Source organism: Denticeps clupeoides, chromosome 2, assembly GCF_900700375.1.
Source record: "Denticeps clupeoides chromosome 2, fDenClu1.1, whole genome shotgun sequence".
Classification (NCBI taxonomy): Eukaryota; Metazoa; Chordata; class Actinopteri; order Clupeiformes; family Denticipitidae; genus Denticeps; species Denticeps clupeoides.
In genome coordinates, this window is record NC_041708.1 from 17,786,172 (window position 1) to 17,802,242 (window position 16,071).

Below are 16,071 nucleotides of genomic sequence, written 5' to 3' on the forward strand. Positions count from 1 at the left end.
AAATAACACCAATGTGGCTGTGAAGCTCCCTGTTTAATTTTAACCTCATTTGCATTTTGCCAGTATTTAATTGCATCTGCATTCTTTTGAAGAATGCTCTTGATTTCTTTCTGTTCATTGTGTTCATGTACAGTCTGTTCTGAAAATATTATAATATTATTACTACAATATTATATAGACAGTTGCTATATTAAGTTGCTTTAATAAATACATGTTGTGATTAATTTATAAACATTTAACACAATTTCTTTCCTTTCTATACTTTTTGTCTGATGCACAATCCATCCAAAACATAAAGATGGAGATGCACAGTGATTCAGATGTGTCATGATTCAGATGACACATCTGTTGTGCGCATCTTTACATTACTTTTAAATTGAGACACACAAATGCCAAGCATTTTTAGTAACGCAATCCTCCATCCAGGTCTGACTGGAAAATGGGCTTTGCACAGATAAGCACAAAGCTGCATTTCCCACCACAACCTCATCATGACTGTCCAGCTGCTGCCTCGGAGTCAGCAGTCCTGAACACACAAACACATGAATGTTAGATACATTTACAGAGCGACAGGGCGATTAGAACCAAATAAAAGGAGAGCGCCATGGCTACAGCATTAATGTGGACACTGGAATCCTTACCTTTTGTGTTTGCGTTTTAGTTCCTTCGGGATTGTTTGAGTTTCGTATTTGTATTCCTTATTTCGACCCTCGTGCCTTGTTCATGGACTTTTATGATAAACCCCCTCTTTGTGTCCACCAGAGTGGCAGTGGTGGCCTAGCGGTTAAGGAAGCGGCCCTGTACTCAGAAGGTTGCTGGTTCGAATCCCGAGCCGGCAAGGTGCCACTGAGGTGCCACTGAGCAAAGCACCGTCCCCACACACTGCTCCCCGGGCGCTTGTCATGGCTGCCCACTGCTCACTCAGGGTGATGGGTTAAATGCAGAGGACAAATTTCACTGTGTGCACTGTGTGCTGTGCTGCTGTGTATCACATGTGACAATCACTTCACTTTCACTTTACTTTAAAAGATGGCGACCCAGCAGCGGAGCCGAACCCCAGGGAGGGAGTTCCTAACCTGGCTGCACTGGGCCATGACGAGGTGGACGATCCCCAAAGTACCCCTAAGTCCAGCCGGGGGGGGTGCTCCCCCAAATAATTTTTTAGGGGGGGTGCAGTTCGGGTTGGGGGCTCCACCTGAGGGGAGGGTGAGTGGGGAAGCGATGGATCTGGGTCCTCTGGTAGCCGGTGAGGGGGGCGGGCCATGCATGGGCCTGCACCCGCCTCCAGAGGGGAGGAGCGCCATAGAGCCCCCTGGTAGGAATAAGGACCATGCGGGACCATGGTAGGCATGAGTGCCATGCGGGACCACGCCGGGAAGCCAGGCCGAGGGTCCGGAGCCGCCATGCGGGACCATGCCGGGAAGCCAGGCCAAGGGTCTGGAGCCGGCATGTGGGACCACGCCGGGGAGCCAGGCCGAGGGTCCGGAGCCGCCATGCGGGACCATGCCGGGAAGCCAGGCCAAGGGTCTGGAGCCGGCATGTGGGACCACGCCGGGGTGCCAGGCCGAGGGTCCGGATCCGCCATGCGGGACCACGGCGGGGAGCCAGGCTGAGGGTCCGGAGCCACCATGCGGGACCACGCCGGGGAGCCAGGCCGAGGGTCCAGAGCCACCATGCGGGACCACACCGGGGAGCCAGGCCGAGGGTCCGGAGCCGCCATGCGGGATACAGCAGAACAGGAGCCTTGTGGCTGCCGCCGTCCACCCTGCTGCCTCCACTGACGGTACTGCTTGGGCTCCGAGGACGTAGCCCTTGGAGGGGGGGCTCTGTCAGGATTGACTGCAGCTGGGCTCATCACCTGTACCCAATCCTGACAATGCATAAAACCCGGAGATTTCCGCCCCTACGGAATATCCGGCATTTTCGTGAACTCGGTCATGAACTTGACTTCCGTTAGTGTATGTGTTTATGTTATGAGTTCCGCCAATCGGCACACGCCTGCGGGCTCATTTATGTTCTTTCCTTAAGTTAAATTGTTTTCTCGCCATTGTTTATTCATGTTTATTCTTTATTTTATAATAAAACCCCCTTCCCAGCATGTCACACCTCTGCACTTCCTTCCCCCGTCAGTCCGTAGTTGTGACATTAACATTTTTATGTTAAGCTTTAAGTGTTTTGTTGTCAGGTACATTTAGTTGCTTTTAGATAATTGTTTTTTTCCTTTTTGTCATATAATGTATACTTGCATATTTCCACTGAAGGATGAAGATAACGATGAAGAGACCCCATGTGACAGAAGTGGACAATGCTTGTAGATCCACGGAGGTATGATGCATACCATTATAATATATTCCCCCTTTTTACATTAGAATTAGAAACTGTCATTGTCCTTTCATAGTACATACCTGGGGATTTGCCCACAGATGAAGGTCCTTCAACCTCAACGCACAATCTAAGCAGTGTAAGAATTTGTGTGAAGTTGTCCATATTTTCATTTTTTTTTTCTGACAATCTAATTTATTTAATAGTTTTTGCCTTCCTAGTTGCCAGCAAAAGAGTTGTATAAGGTCCATCTTCAAAAACAAATAAGAAAAAGTGACATGGAAATGGACTTTCAAATGGAAGAGAAAAGCATCACTAGAAATTTAATTACAGGAGCATCGCCGTAAGGTGAGAACAATCTGTTGCAAATTAATAGTATTGTGTACATAAAGCAATGCAATTAAAATAAACACAAACCAGAGCCGCAAACCAGTGCCTGCAATTTAATAAAAGTAATTGACAAATCCTTTCTCTCAAATGTCTTCCATCTCTGTTGTTTGCAAAAATCCATAAGGGTTCATCTTGGCCATCTTCAATATAAGGAGGATGGCTCTGTCCTCTTATTGTGGCAATGTTATGAAGCACAACACAAGCCACTATGATGTCACATGCGGGACTGACCCAGAGCCTATGCAGACACTGAAATCTCCACCTTGGCCCACGTTCAGCTGTGAGCCTGGTTAAAGTGTGTCTGTGATCCACTATCAGGTTCAAGGTTGGGTGTCCACTGTCTCCCAGCAAGTAACCATAGTACTGTTCTGTAATGATTCAAGTGTACAATACAAATAATGTAAAAAAAAAAAAAAAAAAACATTGAACAAAGCAATTATTTGTATTGTCTGGCATAATTCTGGCATCATGTACAGATCCTAGCCATTTTGCTTCAACATTAGTAATGATGGGGGTTGCCTCACATATTACCAATAAAGTCATGAGTTTAATGATTCTAACAAGGCAGAAAATTAAGGACACAAAATCAAGTAGTTACCTGCACACTGATACTATTAATAGATTTCCTATCAACATACTCTCTTTCCTTTATTGAAGGAGCTTTAATAGGAATGTGGGTGTCATCAATGCACCCAATTACATTTGGAAACCCTGAAATAAAAAGTCATATATGGAAGTATCAAGTGTGTGTGGGTGTAGGATGAATACATGTACAGATATAAATAGTATGACTACATATTAAATATGAATCAGATTTTACAACAAAGGACACACCTGCCACTCTGTGGAATCCTTTTTAATGACACACAGAGCTTGATGGCCAGGGAACTGTACAAACGTGTGTAAGAACTGTTCAAGTACCAGACATACTGTGCGAATGGCTCTACACAGTTGCCTTTCCCACATGCTCTGCATCGCCCACACTGTACAAATAAAATATCCTGATGCAAAAAACCCAAGTGCTACGCACAGAATGTTTTGCGTGGCTTGATACATTTGCAATATGCGGTTTCAAGAGATGTTAAGTAAATTAACGATTTCTTTGAAAAACGATAATGCTCTTTCAAATAATCATCAAAAAGACAGAGGACTTCAATACGTGATCTTATAACTCTCTCCCAGCAAAAAATAAATAATTTGTGCCTCCACGTCCACAGGATCATCAAAAGGGCATGCCAAGCTCAGTAACCTTCTGAAGCAAATTGACCCTGGAACCTGCCAAGCAGGTTATCTTCAGAGAGTAAGTTGCTATGGTTATATACATACCCGGAAAGTACCCATTTTTGGAACCAAAAGTTATCCGCTAACTTACCCTAGTATGTCACATAACCTGCTCTCTGGAATACCCCCCACGAACATAAACTAATACAAAGGTAACGTTCATGTGTACACATTAAGTTGGTCTGCTGCCAAACAGTTCCTTATAACAGGACTAACCGTAGACGCCTAATCAGCAGCACTTGTCCATGATTAGAGCCCTGCTGTCAGGCTGAGTGTTGCAGGCTGTGGCCCTGGCTGCACCCAGCCGTGAAACTTAAATGTAAATAAACAAATGCATTTCTTGGCTCAAGAAAAACATTTTTTCAGGGAAATCCCAAGAATGCACAAATAAATGTAATTGTATTCACAAATATATGGTGTTTTGTAAATGCAGGTTTATCGGTTTGGGAATAAATATAACTGCACTGACATTTGTGCATCACGTGAAATTCATTTGTGAATGGTCTAACATTTATTTGTAAGTCATAAATTATATTTGTGAATCTTGTTACATTTGTCCCTGAATCAAGAAATGTAATTTTCCTGTATAGTTGTCCTATATACACACGTGGACAAAATTGTTGGTACACTTCAGTCAAAGATAGAAAAACTCACAATGGTCACAGAAATAACTTTAATCTGACAAAAGTAATAATAAATAAAAATTCTATGAAGTTTAACCAATGAAAGTCAGACAATGATTTTCAACCATGCTTCAACAGAATTATTTAAAAAAATAAACTCATGAAACAGGCCTGGACAAAAATGATGGTACCCCTAACTTAATATTTTGTTGCACAACCTTTTGAGGTAATCAATGCAATCAAACGGTCAATGAGACTTCTGCACTTCTCAGCAGGTATTCTGGCCCACTCCTCATGAGCAAACTGCTCCAGTTGTCTCAGGTTTGAAGGGTGCCTTTTCCAGATAGCATGTTTCAGCTCTTTCCAAAGATGCTCAATAGGATTGAGGTCAGGGCTCATAGAAGGCAACTTTAGAATAGTCCAATGTTTTGGGTCATTGTCCTGTTGCAAGACCCATGACCTGCGACTGAGACCAAGTTTTCTGACACTGGCCAGCACATTTCTCTCAAGAATCCCTTGATAGTCTTGAGATTTCATTGTACCCTGCACAGATTCAAGACAGATGCAGCAAAGCAGCCCCAGAACATAACAGAGCATCATCCATGTTTAACAGAAGGGACGGTGTTCTTTTCTTGATATGCTTCATTTTTCCGTCTGTGAACATAGAGCCGATGTGCCTTGGCAAAAAGTTAAATTTTTGTCTCATCTGTCCATAGGACATTCTCCCAGAATCTTTGTGGCTTGTCCACATGTAGTTTGGCAAATTCCAGTCTGGCTTTTTTATGATTTGGTGTCCTCCTTGGTCGTCTCCTATGAAGTCCACTTTGGCTCAAACAACAACGGATGGTGCGATCTGACACTGATGTTCCTTGAGCTTGAAGTTCACCTTGGATCTCTTTAGAAGTTTTTCTGGGCTCTTTTGTTATCATTCGTATTATCCTCTTTGATTTGTCATCAATTTTCCTCCTGCGGCCACGTCCAGGGAGGTTGCCTACAGTCCCATGGATTTTAAATTTCTGAATAATATGCGCATCAAGCTGCTTCGAGATGGTCTTATAGCCTTTAACTTTGACATGCTTGTCTATAATTTTCTTTCTAATCTCCTGAGACAACTCCTTCGGTTTCTCTGGTCCATGTTGAGTGTGGTACACACCATGTCACCAAACAACACAGTGACTACCTGGAGCCCTAGATATAGGTCCACTGACTGATTACAAGATTGTAGACACCTGTGATGCTAATTAGTGGACACACCTTGGATTAACATGTCCCTTTGGTCACATTATTTTCAGTCTTTCCTAGGGGTACCATCATTTTTGTCCAGGCCTGTTTCATGAGTTTATTTTTTTTTAATTATTCTGTTGAAGCATGGTTGAAAGGCAATGTCTGATTTTTATTAGTTAAATTTCATAGATTTTTTATTTATTATTACTTTTGTCAGATTCAAGTTATTTTTGTGACCATTTTGAGTTTTTCTTTCATTGACTGAAGGGTACCAACAATTTTGTCCACGTGTGTATACTCTACATGTTCCCCTCTACATCTACATAAAATACGATTTTTTTGTAAAAGTGATATGGACTGATGAATATGGACGGCAGTAGGCACAAGTAGGCAGTAGGCACAAGGATGTGTCCCTGGATGTGACATACCAGGGTAAGTTAGTGACTTCAGCTCTCAAAACATGCTACATTGTCCAAATTATGGTGATAGTGTTCAGGAAGAGCTGTTTTACGTTCACTGGATTAATAATTTTAATTAATTTATGTTTTGTTTATTCAATCATATATTGACAACCCAGATGTCTACTTGTGAGTCTGCTTGGTAACAAGTTCAGGCATAATATTTTGAAGCCTCCCTTAACTAAAAAATTGTCCAAAAAAATGGATATCTGTCAAAATGACTGGTCCACCGGGCGAACAGGTGGTGCCCAGCAGGACAAAGTAGAAGACCACCCGGAAGCGAACAGAGACGGGGTCACCTCACAGTATTATTTTTTTATTTTGGCTTAGACAGCAGCTCATTTTAAAGCATTATTGCCTTAGCCTTATTGATCATTGTACCCTGCCTGTTTCTTGACACTGATTTCTGAATGCCCCTTTGACTCCATCTCGAATGATAATGACCACTTCTTCCATCCCTCACAGTCAAGAAGCTCTTGGTTCTCACCCATGCTTGCAAATCATTCTTAAGCCAGTAGCCTTTGTGTACTCCCCTGTCCCTTAGATCATTTGTCATTGAAATGTTTCCCTTTATTTATTTTTCAGTTTGAGGCAGATTTTAGTAGCTGGCAAGAGATGACTAGTGCAGAAAAAACAAGGAAATACAGGGAGATAATAAATACAGATCCTATAAAGAGAGAGGAGGTCCTGATGAAAAGACAAGCAAAGTAAATGGAAAAATGTACGTTATTTATATGACATTTGTACTATGTGTAGTTATATTGAGCCCGAAAATGGCTTTATAATTGAAAACTTGGCTCAAAGAAAGCTATACAAATAAACATACACTTGCACGAGCAGGCACACTCTCCCACACACACTCATTGACTGAAACATTGATTCCAGTCACTTGTCAAGCTCAGTTCGGTTGTTCGTTAATTGCAGCAAATACAGATTTTTGGATTGTTGTGTGGTGTGATTATTCATATGACATGACACCATTTCATTTTGTGTAACATTCACAATTTATAAAATAATTAAGGCTTTTTCATTATTAATCATAAAATCATCAATGTGACAGATCGGGAATAGTACCACCAACTAGATATTAGTAGTTATATATTATAACTAGATATTCATTACATTGAAATATTATGAGTAAATGTCTGTGTCAGAGGGTTAATGTAACATATTTGCACATAAAATGACATACTTTTATATAGTAATGATAAAGAATCAGGACAAATAGTTTTACATTATCACATCATAAGAATTATTTAATTTAATACACCATATGACAATTTTTGTCACTTTGGCAATAAACTAATAAATAAATATAAATTATAGGACAAACTCTACATGACTTACATTTAAAATAAAAAAAATATTTAGCCAAATATGTCAAGCTCAAGAGAGACGTGCCAAAATTGCTCCCACAGCATTCTTCAGCCTCATACATTTCACACGAGTAGACAACACACCATGTGTCTCCTGGACATATTTCAATTGGCCATTGGTCAAAACCGGAACAGGTCAAAAAAGGGATGCATTTTTCCATCCTATGTTTGACTCCTTATTGTTATGTTTTTTATGTGTATTCCAGGACTGCTTCTCAAATCTAAAGTCTCTGATGGCTCAAATAAGTTAAATCAAGCAGAGCTGAAATGTTCAGAAATATGGCTTGGCTGCCACAGTGCAGAATTCCAGCGAGAACCCTCCTCCTATCTGGGATGGTTAGTCGAAAATTGCATGAAAGTGGAAGAGATCATTCCTTCCGATTGCTCTCTCACGGCGTGGTAGCCCATTAAAGCAATCTTCCTGCAGACACCCTGGCAACATCACAATCTGGGTTAAATGAGTAATAAAAAGATGATCTACAATAAGAAGCCCTTCAGTTGTTCACCATAAGTGATAGGTCCCAATGGTCACAAAAGTGACCTTTTTTTCTTCTTATTCATCTGGAGGATCCAGTATTGTTTCTGTTGAGTTGACAGATTTAACTTGAAAATGAAAAAAATTGATTAGACTGTATTGATTAAACTGTATTAAGATCATGTGACCAGTGTGAAAGGTCAACTGACCAGACCACTTTAATTCCTGTTTGCACCAATGAAGGGAAATGTCTTCCACAAAACTCTATAAAAGAAGGTAACTAAAATATCTTAATTTACAGAAAACACTAGCACATATACTCTTAACATTTAACATTTATAGCATTTATCAGACGCCCTTATCCAGAATCAGTAGTTACAGGGACAGTCCCCCTGGAGAAATTTAGGGTTAAGTGTCTTGCTCAGGGACACAATGGTAGTAAGTGGGATTCGAACCCAGGTCTTCTGGTTCATAGGCGAGTGTCTAACCCACTAGGCCACTACCACCCTCTTTTACTGATATGTTGAAATTATACTTCTGTTTGTATATTTTGCTGAGGTGAGGCACATATGTGTTAACAGTGACACTGCTTGATGCAGCAGGGCATTTGGATGTTTTAAAAACCCTGTCCCTGGCGGGGAGGAGAGGGAGATGGGGGCAACCACGTGGTGCAAGACGGAGTGGCAGGTGTCCAGTTAGGAGAAGAGGGAGAGGGAGGTGCCCATGTGATGTGATTTGTGGTTGTCCATGTTATACAAGCTTTAAAGGGAGGTGCCTGTGCCTAGAGACCAAAAGCAGCAGAGTGCAAACAACAAACCAATCCTGATCCACTAGATTTGTTTTTGCTAATGTGTCCTCCCACCCTTAGGCAACTCAGAATTGAAAGGTCAAACACATACTACATACAGATCATAAGCAAAACGCTTGAACTGACAATGAAGGAATTGTTGACTTTCTATGTGGTCCTGCTTACATCTGGGTACAGTTGTGTGCCATGGTGGCAAATGTTTTGGACATTAGACCCTGAAGTCTACAAAAAAGCCATCTCCAATGACTTAAAGGGGCAGTGGTGGCCCAGCAGGGGCAGTGGTGGCTTATCGGTTAAGAAAGCGGTCCCATAATCAAAAGGTTGCCAGTTCGAATCCCGATCTGCCAAGGTACCACTGAGCAAAACACCGTCCCCACACAATGCTCCCCGGGCACCTTTCATGGCTGCCCACTGCACACTAAGGGTGATGGGTTAAAAGCAGAGAACATATTTGTTGTGTGCACCATGTGCTCTACTGTGTATCACAATGACAATCACTTTACTCTTATTTTCAATGTAATGTGAAGGAATAGGTTTGATGAAATAATGGCTTTAATTCATGTGGTGGTTAACTTGAGGTTCATAAACACCCCTTTCTGCAAAGTGCGACCCACATACACTAATCTAAATTAATCTTTCAAAGTTATGCCCCACTCCAAATGACTGTCAGTTGATGAAAGTATGGCACAGTTGCAAGCAGACATTAAGGGCAAGCCAATACGATGTGGTTATAACCTGTGGATTCTTGCATCACCTATATGGTATATGTATAAATACATATACCCTGTACTTATGTACAGCATATGTATGTATATATGCCATCACCAGAACACTGTTAAACAGACCTTATGCACCTGATTTTTTGTCTTGTCGTGTGTGTCCTGTTTGAAATATCCAACATATCCACTTACAAGCATCCTATATGATGTTGTCCCTGGCAGGGACGCTGGCCTGATGCTGGCCTATGAAGCCAAACATGGGGTAGCACCATTCTACCTCACAACCCTCATTATACCTAGCACTGCACCTCGTATACTCCGAGCCTCCAGTACTGCTTGCCTGGTCCCTCCATTGCTAAAGGTAAAAGGAAGACATTCATCTAGACTCTTCTCTGGCTTGGCCCCTCCGTGGTGGAAAGAACTTCCCCTTGAGGTCAAAAAAACTCACTCACTGAGCACAAAGGGCAGCTCAAGACCATCCTCTTTAGAGAATATTTAGATTAACTTGTAACCTTCTTATTGTCTGACTACAACATAGTGAATAATAAGATTGTATTCATAGTTGGGGGTCCTAATGAACCGGATCTGATCACTTCATCGATGGTAACATGAAAACACATTGTAAGTCGCTCTGGAAAAGGGCGTCCGCAAAATGCCTTAAATGTAAATGTCCAGTTACGTCCTGTTCGACCTGTACAATGATACAGAAAAGTTTTACTTTTCTCCTATAGAGATAACCTCTACAATATTTAAGGTTTAGTTTTATTTAGTATAGTTTAGTTTAGTGTGTATATGCATATATTTTTCTTTTATAATTGCACTATAGGGGGGGGGGGGGGTCTGTGTGAAACATTATTTCAATACACAATATACTGTGTATACTGCTGTACTGACAAACCAATCTTGAATATGTACCATATGGAGCCCTACTGAGGAGGGTTCCTGATAGAGGCCTTGGACAGGGTCCAAAGTGTTGTCTTGCTGAACAGGCCGAGGTAAGTCCTGAGTGCCACTTTGACAACCTGTATTCATCTCAGTCTTCTTGACACACCAGCTTATTGTCAAGAATTTCAAAGTCATTCCTTTGAAATGTCACCTCTGGTATATTATTCAGCAAACTTGCTGGCAAATTGTGTGTTTGCAATGGGTCTCTTTTAAAGATTTGGCACACCAGCCAATGCAGACCACCAGCTATGAGAATGTCAATCTTCAAAAATGATCATGGAAAAGATCACTGGCCTGAGAACACAGGAAACCCTTTCCGCAGATGCAGATGGTATAAGAAGCACATGTATATGGATTTGCAAAGTTTGGTGTGCTTTCCCAAATTAAATGCTTCCAAATTTTTCATGGCAGATATCGGATCCAAAGACAAAAGTATAAAGAAAAAAGTCAACAACAATAACTAAATTTTTAAAATACTATGTAACAGGTGAGTTAATATTACAGCTGAGTGTGTGGGTCTGTTGAAAGTGAAGTGATTCTCACTGTGATACACAGCACAGCACACGGTGCACACAATGAAATGTGTCCTTTGCTTTTAACCATCAGCCTTATTGAGCAGTGGGCAGCCATGACAGGTGCCCGGGGAGCAGTGTGTAGGGATGGTGCTTTGCTCAGTGGCAACTGAGTGGCACCTTGGTGGATCAGGATTCAAACCGGCAACCTTCTGAGTACAGGTCCGCTTCCTTAACCGCTAGGCCTCCACTGCCCAACAATTTTTTTTTTCCTGAAAATATTAGTACATGGATTTACCTCCTGAGACCTTCCTAATGCACAAACATTATGTGCTTTTAATTTTATTTTGGTTAAGTGGCCAAAATTTTAAGTTTTAATATTGATCACAATTGTGACCGACAAGTAGTGATGATAGTGCCCACTAAAGACAAAATAATAAAATAGTTATTTTTTTTTAACATCATTTAATTGATGTGCATATAACAAACACATCCATATCGGTTATCATACCACAATGATGGTGAGACCAAGACTAACCAAGACCAAGTCAACAAAACGAGCAACTGCGTGCAAATGGCAATCTCACTGCACCAATCATTCCAGCGTTCAATCAGCTGGTGGAGGTCAGCAATCAACCTGTGGTAATGGGATGGGGATTTGAGCAGCACACACATTCCATGACAGCTCAGCATGGAGGAAGTAATTTGCAGGTTTATTACATGGTTTTGGCATGTCAGACTGAGAACAACAGTAAGACACGATGGTGGAATCATCAGCTATTGGGAAGTAAGAATAACAAAGCATCACAAGCACAAATGAATGGAAAGTACAAAAGCATCTTCAGCAAAACTGGGACAGAATGTGATTGAGGAACTTTCCACAAAAAACGATCTGTTTAAAACCTGACGTGTATCTGCTGGAACTCAGAACTCGATCAGATCCATACAATTCCGAAAATTGATGTAAGAAGCAGAAGTCAAATACAGCCCATGTGATGATTTCCCCACTGGGATCCCTCAAGCAGGGCAACTTACCTGCTGCTGCACTCAAGAGCACCATCTTGAGAAAGAGAGAAAGAGATAGAATGGGAGTGAGAAAACAGAAACAGCAATTCAATTTCTTTTCCCAAACGCTTGATTGCAGTTTGCACAAGAGAAAAAAAAAAAACATGACCTGCCCTCTTTCCCGCCCCTCTCAGGTCCCTGATTTGTGCTGTGATGTGTCAGTTGGGATGTGTGGAACATTCAAAGCAAAACACACAAATGAAGAATGTTAAATAAATTGCAGATAACATTTGAGTGATAAATGTTCATAATTACTTTTGCCATGGCAACAAGGAATGCCTCCAAACAGACCTGAGTGTTTGCAAGGCTCCAGCAGATGACATGCTCCCTTGGTCAGCAGTCTGTATGAATGAGGGATGGGCTTTCTGACTATGACCAGAACATTTCTTCTGCAGAACATCAGCAAACCAACAGAAATGAAAAGAATGAAAGAAGAATGTAAAAACCTTCACGTGGTCTTCACAATCAGTGTGTGAATGTCCTCTCTTAACGCAGAGCAAAACCTGCAATGATGCAGAACAGCAGCTTTATAGAAATGGCAAACAAAGGATTTCTAAAGAATTATTCTGAATTCAAATGTGCTCCCTCCCTACCTGCTCTCTCTGACGTAAAGTACAAATTGTCCAAGAGATTTCTGGTTGTAATCAGAATAAAGAATAAGCAGTTTCCAAGACATGCAAGCTACAATGTTTTATATGAATTTATAAAAAGATTTGGGTATTGAACACTAAATGTTTCTGTACAGACCCCATCATCAAAACCTGTCCAAACTTCCATTGTGCCCAAATTCTGATGTAATCTATGTCAGAACGGTGCTGGGGCTGTAATTGGAGCATGCCGAGTTTAAACTGCATCACACGTTCTGTGTAGTCATACTATACCAGAGCTGAGGAATCGATACATATTCTGTCAGTTCAGCTCTGGCGCATACTGTTTCTGCTATTGGCACAATACAGGTGAAGATTTTTAGTGTGCTGCTCACTGCTGGTTTAGCCTTTAATGGAAATGGCCATCCATCCAAATAAGGGCTACAGGAAAGGTGGAGACCATGATTTGGCAACAACCCCCTGGACAGGTTTCGACTTGCCAGTCTAATGCACACAGGTTCAGAGCAGAGAGCCAATTTGTTACTAACCTGCCTAACATGTGTTTTCCTTTTTTAATTTAACCAGTTATTAATGTAGAGACCCGAGGAGCAGCCAGGACTCATGCCTAGCTCATGCCTAGCTCACCAGTGTGAATCTTGCATTTTGGACTCTTTTAGCTCTGAGGCTGACAGGGCCTTCAGCTCCAGAATTACAGTGAGCTGGTGTTTGATGATGCCTCGCCCAGCAAAACTGGGTTCTCTGCGTGTCGGAGCAAGGGATGCAGCAGAGCAGCGGAGTGGGGAGGCAAGAGTGTGGGCATGTTCTGGAGCGTGGGTTTCTTTCCACTGTGACAAAACTGAACCCACCTAGGTGTACCAGTAAGTGAAAGTAGCAGGCTGTAATCGGGTCAGACAGGAGCAGATACCAGAGGCTGAGGCGAAGACATGATCCTGAATGGGACAGGCACTCAGCAACATGGACGTCCAAGCAAAAGGCAGAAAGGGTTATTCCGTATAGTAGTCAGGCCTGAAAAGAGGTGAGTGAGGCAGGTTCAGTCGGGACAAAAAGGCTTACTGCAAAAGTAATATGAATCAACGAAGGAGTGTGCGTCTGTTGGCTCAGTGTGTCGCCCTTTTATGCTGGTTAGTTGTCAGCATAACCACTAGGCCACCACTGCCCAGACCAGATTGGCATGATTTTTTTTACCCTAGCCACTTGCCGTGTAGGGAACATGCACATTCGGTGACTCCCTCAAAATCCTGCAATGAGTGAGCAATTACCCAAATAACTCCAATAACACTTAGCATTTAGTGTTTGGATAAAGCCTCCATATTTCAACCAAAGGTCAGGAACCAGATGCATGAACCTATCTCTTTGGTCAATTAATGACTCTCAGGAGTCATGGCTCTCTCCCCTCTGGAAGAGTAGTTAAAACCCAAGAGGCACATCTGCCACACTAATCAAACTAAGGAATAACCCAATCTGCTGGAAAGGAATAACCCAAAGTGACGATAGTAGTTTGCGAACCCCAGAAAGTGCTGCAGCCCCTTAATGGGCTAAGGCCATTCAGTCACCACGGATACATTGGGATCCTCCATAGTGATTCCTGCTGAGCTGTGATCACCAAGAAATGCCACCTCCTTCCTGCCGCCTCCTGTGAAAGCTGCACTTCTCAGCTTTCACATACAACTTGATGTGCAAGCAAGCGGTAGAGGACCACCCTCACATGCTGGAGGTGTTCAGTCCAGGTCATGGAGAACACCAAGATGTGTACACCACTACAAACCTATCCATGTCTCAGAGGACGTTGTTCACAAATCCCTGGAAAAAACACGGGGCATTCGCGAGCCCATAGAGCATCACCCTGTACTCGTAATTCCCAGACATGGTGCTAAAGCCATTTTCCATTTGTCTCCTACTTGCATACTCACCAGATTGTAGGCAATCCAGAGGTTCAGCTTCATGAAGAAGGTCACACCCCCGGAGACACTCGATGGTGATGGGAATCAGCAGAAGAGGGTGAGAATACATCCTCGTGATCTCATTTAGCCCCTGGTAGTCAATGCACGGGCACAGACCCCCGTTCTTCTTTTTCATGAGAGAGAGAGCGTGAACGCCTAAATAACCCTGACGCAGGGCCTTGGCCACGTATTCCTCCATTGCCCACTGCTACGGTTTGGACAATGAATTAATACGCGACCTAGGAGGTGTTTTACCTGGCAATCCCAGGGATTGCACGGCGGATTGCGCAATCCCAAGGACGATGCACCGGAAGACGAGTCACCTTGTCAATCGAGAAGACCTCATGCAAATCCAGGAATTCAGGTGAAATGGAGTGCGCTTCTTGTGCTCACGGGCTTCCGACCGAAGTCACGTGCACAGGTGTGGGTTGAACAAAACACCGGAACATACATGTAAGGGACCATGAGAAAATAGTGTGTGTGTGTTCCAGTTTATGTGTGGGTTGTGTGTGCATAACCAGGGCAGTCCAAAAATTATTTGGTGGGGAAACTGGGGTAAAGACAACGTCTCTGAATTGAGGGGGGAATGGAAACAGAAAGGGGCTTGGTTCTAACTGAAAGGGGTTCGTCTCCTAATGGTCGCCCGTCCAGGGCTTGTACGAAGACTGGGGACTGCAGAGGATGGGTAAGGATATGACAGGTAGACACAACAGACCGTGCAATGAAATTACCTGCTGATCCGGAGCAGGGAGAGAAAAACACAACAATGGTCAGCAACACACACAGACACCTCAATAACAAATTGTCCATGGTCAGCAGGGGGGAGAACCTTCCTCTCTCTGTTCTTCGGCCGTGGGCAGCTGTCCCTCCAATGGGCCGGGCTCCCACAGCGGAGACACGCCCCTGTCTGGAGACGCCGCCTCCTCTCCTCCCGCTCCACACAGGCTGAAGCGACCTGCACCATTTCCGGTGATGGTGACCTTTGGCTGTCACCCCCTGTCGCTTTGATCCGGGGCTCCCCTCCCAGTCCACCTCAGCCGCTGAGGAGTGGCTCATGTGCCTGTCTCGTAGGTGGTTGTCCAGGGAGATGGCGAGCGTGATTACATCATCCTGGCCACGCCCAGCATCCCGACAAGCCATCCGAATTGTAGTTCCAGCGTTAAGCCGTCAACAAGGCGTCCTCCCCCCAACCCCTCTCTGCTGCCAGGACAGGACCCTGAAGTGTAGGGCGTACTCGCTCGTGGGAGATCTGCGCACAAGTGTCTGCACAGATTTTTCTGTAGATATAGACAGAGCCCAGTCTACATCATCATGGTGTGCTGTGA

General features: G+C 43.1%; 1 long non-coding RNA gene across 1 annotated transcript; it reads right to left on the reverse strand.

Moving 5' to 3' along the window:
* Positions 1-12,319: 12,319 nt before the first annotated feature.
* Positions 12,320-12,820, reverse strand: LOC114784960 (uncharacterized). The gene is made up of 3 exons (XR_003748973.1): positions 12,645-12,820; positions 12,490-12,539; positions 12,320-12,346 (listed from the first exon to the last, which is right to left on the reverse strand). It is a non-coding gene; the product is annotated as an uncharacterized LOC114784960 (long non-coding RNA).
* Positions 12,821-16,071: the final 3,251 nt, after the last annotated feature.